Source organism: Hemitrygon akajei, unplaced genomic scaffold, assembly GCF_048418815.1.
Source record: "Hemitrygon akajei unplaced genomic scaffold, sHemAka1.3 Scf000064, whole genome shotgun sequence".
In the NCBI taxonomy this organism is placed as follows: Eukaryota; Metazoa; Chordata; class Chondrichthyes; order Myliobatiformes; family Dasyatidae; genus Hemitrygon; species Hemitrygon akajei.
The window spans coordinates 4897269-4905119 of record NW_027331950.1 but is presented as its reverse complement, the minus strand read 5'-3'; positions in this window follow the sequence as shown (position 1 = coordinate 4905119).

Here is a 7851-nt window from a genome sequence, read left to right as displayed (position 1 = left end):
TATTATGTGTTTTAATACCATGCAGAGATTTTTTCAATAGTTTGCCCACTGCACGAATCAGATTAATTCCTTTTCAAATGCTCAGATACCTTGTAATCAGCCACAGTTTGTTCAAGTTTTACGACATCCCAGTCAAAAGTCTTTCCATGACAATATGGGCTGTCGATAGGGTGGTGAAGAAAACTTTTGGTATGTTGGCCTTTATAAATCAGTGCACTGAGTATTGGTGTTGGGATGTAATGTAAAAATTGTACAAGGCATTGGTAAAGGAGAATTTGGAGTATTGTGTACAGTTCTGGTCACCGAATTATAGGTAAGATATCAACAAAATAGAGAAAGTACAGAGAAGATTTACTAGAATGTTACCTGGGTTTCAGTACCTAAGTTACAGGGAAAGGTTGAACAAGTTAGGCCTTTATTCTTTGGAGCGTAGAAGGTTGAGGGGGGACTTGATACAGGTATTTAAAATTAGCGGGGGGATAGATAGAGTTGACGTGGATAGGCTTTTTCCATTGAGAGTAGCGGAGATTCAAACAAGGGGACATGAGTTGAGAGTTAGGCGGCAAAAGTTTACGGGTAACACGAGGGGGAATTTCTTTACTCAGAGAGTGGTAGCTGTGTGGAACGAGCTTCCAGTAGAACTGGTAGAGGCAGATTCGATATTGTCATTTAAAATAAAATTGGATAGGTATATGGACAGGAAAGGAATGGAGGGTTATGGGCTGAGTGCGGGTCAGTGGGACTAGGTGAGGGCATGGACTAGAAGATGGCCTTTTTCCGTGCTGTAATTGTTATATGGTTATAAGATATTAAGAAGTTAATCCCTGTTCCCTAATACCCGCTGACTGACTGAATAGTAAGATTCTGAAATAGCAATCGCTTGAAACTCAAATCAAATGCTCTTCCAAATGGGTGAGATTCATTCCCGTCCGTATGCTTAGATACGGTATAATCAAATGTAATGGTTTATAATATATAAGAAATGTAAGGAATTGCACGATATCCAAGTGAAATACCTTCCTTGATGATAATAATTTAAACCCTGTTGCCTAATTTCCGCAAATCGTTTGAACAGTGAGATACCAAAACAGGTTCGCCTGAAGCTCAAATGAAATACTATTCTGATTGATCGTTTTGAAGTTGCAAGAAGGAATAATTGTGTTTGCACTTTATTTGCAAATCTTTCCCGTTGCTACAAGCAGATATGTTACGCTATTCTTCAGCTCCTCCCTGAATTTTCTCTGTGTCAGGCCATAGATGCAAGTGTTGGTGCAGCAACTGAGAGAAGACAGCATAAACCCACATTCCTGCAGGATGAATGACGGTGAGCTGAAATATCTGTCTGTGTAGAAATAGTTTTCGGATTGCCAGTTCGCAGAATGCGCAGCAAAGGGCATCCAAAATAATATGAAATTGGCTGAAAGTGTGAACAACAGTATCATTGACTTTCTCCGGTTTGCTATCTCCGGATCATTACAATTCTCGCTGCTTTTTCGAAGTACCTGGCGAACTCTATTTGTCGCTATGATACGTCTGACGGTTGAAACATTAAAGAGCACAATTAAACATATTGGTAGTAACGGTGTTAAGATGATGTCAAATACCTCGTAGGCTCTCCAGAAGGCTAATGTGGCGTAATCAGCTGTAGTAACACAACGCCATCGATCCATTGCAAAGTAATATGGAATGGCCAGGGCACAACACGCCGCACTCACTGTTGCTACCACCACAGTCGCTGTTCTCTCGGTGCAATATCGGTTCCGCAGCTTCTCACAGCAAATGGCGACGCACCGATCAAAAGTGAAAGCCACCGTCAACCAAACAGAACAGTCCAAGCTTGCGATACTCAGGATCAGTAGCAGAGAACACGTCGGAGTTACGAACAAGAAATTAGCAAATAAATATATATAATTTATACTCTGTAGTATAATAACAAAGATAACCACCATCAGATCGGCCACCGCCATGGCCACAAGGTAGAGAGTGATGCATTTGGACAGACCGCACTTCCCGCGGGACAGGATCACAATCGCCGTTAAATTAACTGAAATAAATTATTAAAACATACTATCATTAACCGCAGAATGACTCGTGTGACTTTATTTGCCTACTGTGAGTAATAGTTGAACGGGCCATAGTTTGGTGTCAGGGTATCATTCCACTTAATACACGATTTACATCTCGCCAGTGTCACATCCAGCGGTTAACCCTCAGGCGGATCTGTTATGTAGTTAGTAACGGGCCGTATCCCAGTCAGGGAAGGCGAGGTTATCAAGAGCTGTCCCTAGTAGGAAAGCGTCTTGCGGAGAGCGGCACGGATGGTGGGCAGATTGATTTTAATTTCAGACGATATTACGTAATTACAATTCTTTAAAAGCGATAATTTAATTGGCTTCAGTTTAAAATGAAATTATTTCATAACTACATCGAATAAAGATCATGAATGCATTTTAAATCCACATTCACACGCTACGCTCTCTGTCAGAACAAGGGACGTACCAGCGATGTGTCCTGAATACTAGATGCCCACGAAAAGAGAGATGCCAAACTTGCGAATGGGCACCACGGGTGAGCTAAACAGAGCTTTGCCGAGACAGTTGTGATCAGTGAATTAATCGTGGGCAATGCGCATGCTCATAAAAATCAAAATGAATTTGAAAGCAGTGCCCGAACATTAAATACCGCACATTCAATAATGATCGGTGGTATCGTTAAAAAGAAAATGAGAAAGGGGGAAGCCACTGAACGGGAGGTTAATACAACAGGACACACATGATACTCCTCACTTCAGCAGACAGTCGCGCTGGAAAGGACAAAGTGATGGAGTAATGGCCGCAGCCGCTGGTTTGAGGAGAATCCTATTCTTCTTTGGAGAAACAGATAAATAATTGTCCGACAGACTACTCTGAAAAATCATATTTCATCTGCATGGCTGCGTTTTCTCCGCTATCGGGGAGGACCCATGAGAAAGAGTCACGTTCGCTGATTGAACATCAATGGCAGATACCAAGGTAACTCCACTGAAACATTCAGGATCGAGGTACCTCGGAGGGTTGGCCACATTTAATGTAATTTCAGAACAAATAGAAAAGGGCGCGGGACCGTTCTACCATTTAATTATTTCACTGAATAATACTGCAGAGGTTATGTATTAATTTGGATTTTAAACCTAAACCACCTGGAACATAAAACGACGTTTTTTTTTCAATTCTCTCAGCTTATGATGACAGGGGAGGAAGAAGTAATTTAACACGGGGAGATGTGGGAACAGCTGATAATACTTTGGGATTTAATAACTGAGGTGCGTCGCGTCTCCTCGTCCCTACAGTGAACTTTGAGGATTTTATGAGAGGAATCGTGCCGGGAAAGCCGGACGTCAGAGGAAGATATTACGTCACAGGGCGGGCTCAGCGTTGACCGGATCTGGTAAGTCAGTACTGTCGCTATCAGGTTGTTACGCAAAGTGGTATCTTTGCAAACTGATCTGATGAAGTCCTGCTGAAGGGTCTCCTCGAACATTTCTTCCTCTACATAAATGCTGCTTGTTGGACTGAGTTTCGCCGGCATTGTGGGTGCGGTGGTCTCGGTCTGCGCGTTTTCTAAGCAAACTTAAACATTTCTGGCATACAGTTGTGTCCACGATAGTATAAAACTATATCAAACACTCAAATAATATATAAGTGTAAGATTAAACATATTAATTAACGAGATTTACAAGTAGAATTATAATTAGAGTGAAGGTTTCTTTTCACCGTCCAATGCACTGGACCGCAAATGAATCGAGATTATTTCAGTCTACGATACCCCGAGAGTAACACAAACACATAACATTACCCGGAATTCCGAGTGCTGCAAGCACCGGGTAGTAAATTCTGATGATGTTGTAAATTGCGGAGTATCCCATTTTCTACGTGAAGCAGCGATCGGTTGTACAAAATGTCCCAAATACCCGCATGCTCTGATTCAAAGACTTCTTATACACTCGTCGGATCCGCGCTTAAATCACTTAGTGCTCTCATTCGTCTGATTAGACACAATCCAATGAACAAACACTCAGTGTAACTACTTATTGTGTCATTGTCGTTTATATTTAGCTCTTCAAAGAGAATTAGAATGGCATTCATTTAATCGTGTTTCGAAACATATTCCGTGGAGAGGGTTAGTGCAGCTCTGTTTTGCAATGCTTGAATCGTAAACATACATTTTATCATTATACACCGTCATTTCTTTTTAATAAACACTATCTCCTTCAGTTTGCTGATCAATATAACATTGCCAGTATCAGGTGCACCAATAAGACGAACTGAGTTCAATGTGGGTAAAATGAGCGATGTGCCTTCCTTGGAGTGGACGGTTTAGCCGCTGTCTTTTCAGTCCGGTGCTGCTAAAGCCCCTGGCGACAGCATTGACTAGCAAATTTCCAAACAAATACTGATTCCATGCCCGTATATCTCATGATTTCAAAAATCCGAACAAATATAAGATCCTGCAGAAGTCGGTGGAAATGAATACCACAGATTCACAACCCTCAGCCTAAAGAAATTCCTCGCCATCTCTCTTGCGAATGGACGTGCCTCTGTTCTGGACCATGCAGACCAGATGGAGAAGGAAGTGCGCAGCATGCTTGTCGTCATCACAGAGGCGTCAGCGGCGGTGGAATATCGTGTTATAGTTGTCGAAATTATTAATTCGGTCGCACTTGGATCACCGTGTGCAGTTCCCGTCATCACACCGTAGGAATGTAATTCAGCTGAACATGGTGCAGATATTTTGCTTGGATATTGTCTGGACTAGAGGGTTTCAGTTAGACCGGCGGGGACTGTTCTCCTCGGTGGTTATCGGGCTGAGGAGAGGCTTGACGGAATTTAATAAAATATTGGAGACCTCAGTGGAGTAGACATTCAGCATTAGGAAAATGTCCGTTCTCAGAAGTCACAGCATTAAGCTGAGAGAGAGGGTAATTTCAAACGTGTGCGTCCCAGATTATTTCTTTACGTTGAGATTCGACGGTGCCCGGTACGCGCTGGTGGAAGTATTTCCGATACTGTGATTAAGAGCTTTCAGATGGGCACATGAATATATAGGAACCCGGGAGATATTGACACACAAGCAGAAGAGATTTAGTTTTATTTGGCACAGGACAGACATCGTGAGCTGAGGGGCTCTTCATGTGCAATGATGTTCTGTGTTGTTGCTGAGTCAGTCAAAGGCACACATAGCTTCAACTGCGGCCATGAGTAATCCTTGAGAATGAAGTGTTACTTCACTGATGCCAGTGCTAAGATTGAGTCCCAGCATACACAGTGAGAATGTCCTTTATTGTGTTGTTCCCAGGATTACCCCCTGTTCTGCGTGAAAGCGGGCTGAGACCTGGGAAGGTGGTGCAGTTAAATGTGTGGCTGAGTCGTCGGTTCAGTGAGATACTTTCTGTTTTGGGGATCATTGGGCTCTCTTCCAAGGCAGGTGGGTCCGTTACAATAACGAGGGGTATTATTTAAGATGAAGGGACGCAGCAACCCTAACCAGTGGGCTCGCTGGCAACACTTGGTATTTTACAGTTGTGTGGCCAGGTCTCACACCGATACTGCAGCTCAGCAGATACCATTTAGTGGCCGGTGAAGGGGCGATCGAGTCACGCTGAACGGAATTGCAGCGGGGCCAGAATAATGGTGGACGGAAGTACTGAATTGTTTGTTTATTTCTGTAGCGATACACCACAGAGCGCGTTCACAGCACCAACCACTCGGCTGCGCAGATAAGACATGGAAAACGAAATCTACATTGTGGAGTCCCAACCCAACACAGACCACACTCTACCCAGTGTGGACAGGGAGCTTTACACCGGAATATTTCAACAGGAGAAAGACCCCACTCCCCCCAGTCCAACACCTACCCCTCCCCCCAATCCGTCCTACACCCACATCTCCCCCCACTCCCCCCAGTCCAACACCCACCCCTCCCCCAGTCCTCCCAACCCAACACCCACCCCTCCCCCCACTCCCCCCACCCCAACACCCACCCCTCCCCACAGTCCTCCCAACACCCACCGTCCCGCCACTTCCTCCAACCCAACAGCCACCCCTCCCCCCAGTCCGCCCAACCCAACACCCACCGTCCCGCCACTTCCCCCACCCCAACAACCACCCGCCCAGTCCGCCAAACCCAACTCCCACCGTCCCGCCACTCCCTCCCACCCCAACACCCAGCCCTCCCCCCAGTCCGCCCAACCCAACACCCTCCCCCCCACTCCGCCCAACCCGTACATACAGAAACTGAACAGTACAGAAATAGTCAGAGGTTTTCTGTGAGGGCAATGAACTCTACAAATGAACACACACACATACTGTAAATAACGCAACGCGCTGTGCAGTCAACACTCTAACTAGCTCGCACTCGGCACTCTTGTCCACTGTTAGAACCGAGTACAACACCAGCACTTCAAAGACAGAAATCAGTAAAACACTGACAGGAGACACGAACAATCTCCTGCCTCCTGGGTATCTTGCAGCGTGAACATGAGATAACTCTTATATTGAAGCTCTTGACTTGAACTCCAATTCACAAAAGGTAGATTTCAAGTCTCCACTTGAGATATATGGTTATAAACTAAAAGGAAAAGAAATGTAAATATTAGACGTGTTTTACCATGGATTGAGGGCTGTTCTACTCGCGAAAAAAATGGAGTTGTAATAGGTTTTCCAGCGAGAGAGATGTAACTTGTGGAGCGCAACAGGGATTATTCATGATCTTCTACGTGGCACCGAGGACAGGCTGGAGGGTTCATTCAATATGACACCGTACGGTGGAGCATTGTAATACGGAACGTCACACACACGCATTCCTGGAGGAATTCCGCAGGTTCAGGCAGTGACTATGGAGTGAAATAAATGGTGAGTGTTTCGGCCGAAAACCACATCAGGATGATCCACTGAATTTCTTGTGTTCAGCGATACGGAAGCTGAAATATCTGTGAACCTTCAAGAGGACCACAAGGGGTTTGGAGAGTTACGGGCTTCAGTGTGGCTGAGAGCTGTGCTGGCTGGAGTCAGGAACATGTGCTTGGACTCTGGGTATAATCACCCTTGCGAAACACGTCAAACGGTAGAGGCCAGACCAAGAGTGGTCAACCCGTACTCCAGGTACGGAGTTCAGCTCAGGGTTAGCAAGCATGAGTGGTAAAAGCATCAATGCAGAATATTTCTATACCTGTGTGTTACCAAGGACAAACAGAGAAGGGGAACCATTATTGCTGTTCTAAAAGCCAAGGGGGCAACGAGCAGTAAGTCATTACAATGATCGGGTTGTACCAGAGGTCTCCCAAATGTCAACAAGGGTCAGTGGAGCAACTGCATAACACTTGCATGGAGACAGTGCATGGAAAGACATAAAAGCAACAGAGTAGCCGCAGTGGCGACTTTCATTTTCCCTGTGACTACATTAGTGCCCAACACATGTCGTTTGAAGTTACCCGTCTGACCTCAAGCTCATGGCCTGTGATATGATACCCTTTAGCTCTCTGAGAATGACAGCTATCCGCTCCCCAATCTATGACTCTCCGGGTCTCAGAAACTGGTTTCAAGAGTTTTCCTCAGCTTTCCCTGCTCCAGAGCCCGTCATGGCATGTGCTTTCTCAGTCACTCCATCAACATGGGAGTCAATTTCAGTCGGATACAGAGTTGGACGCGAAGGTTTCTCTGTCCGTCAAATTGTTTAAAGTCGTATCATCAGCGGTGTTTTATCTCTTATCATTTGGTTTTCAAAGATGCAATGACACAGACTTGTTCTCAATAAACCCATCTGGTGATTCTCTCTCCATATCCGCAAAGGAAATATATCCTGCTGTATCCCTTC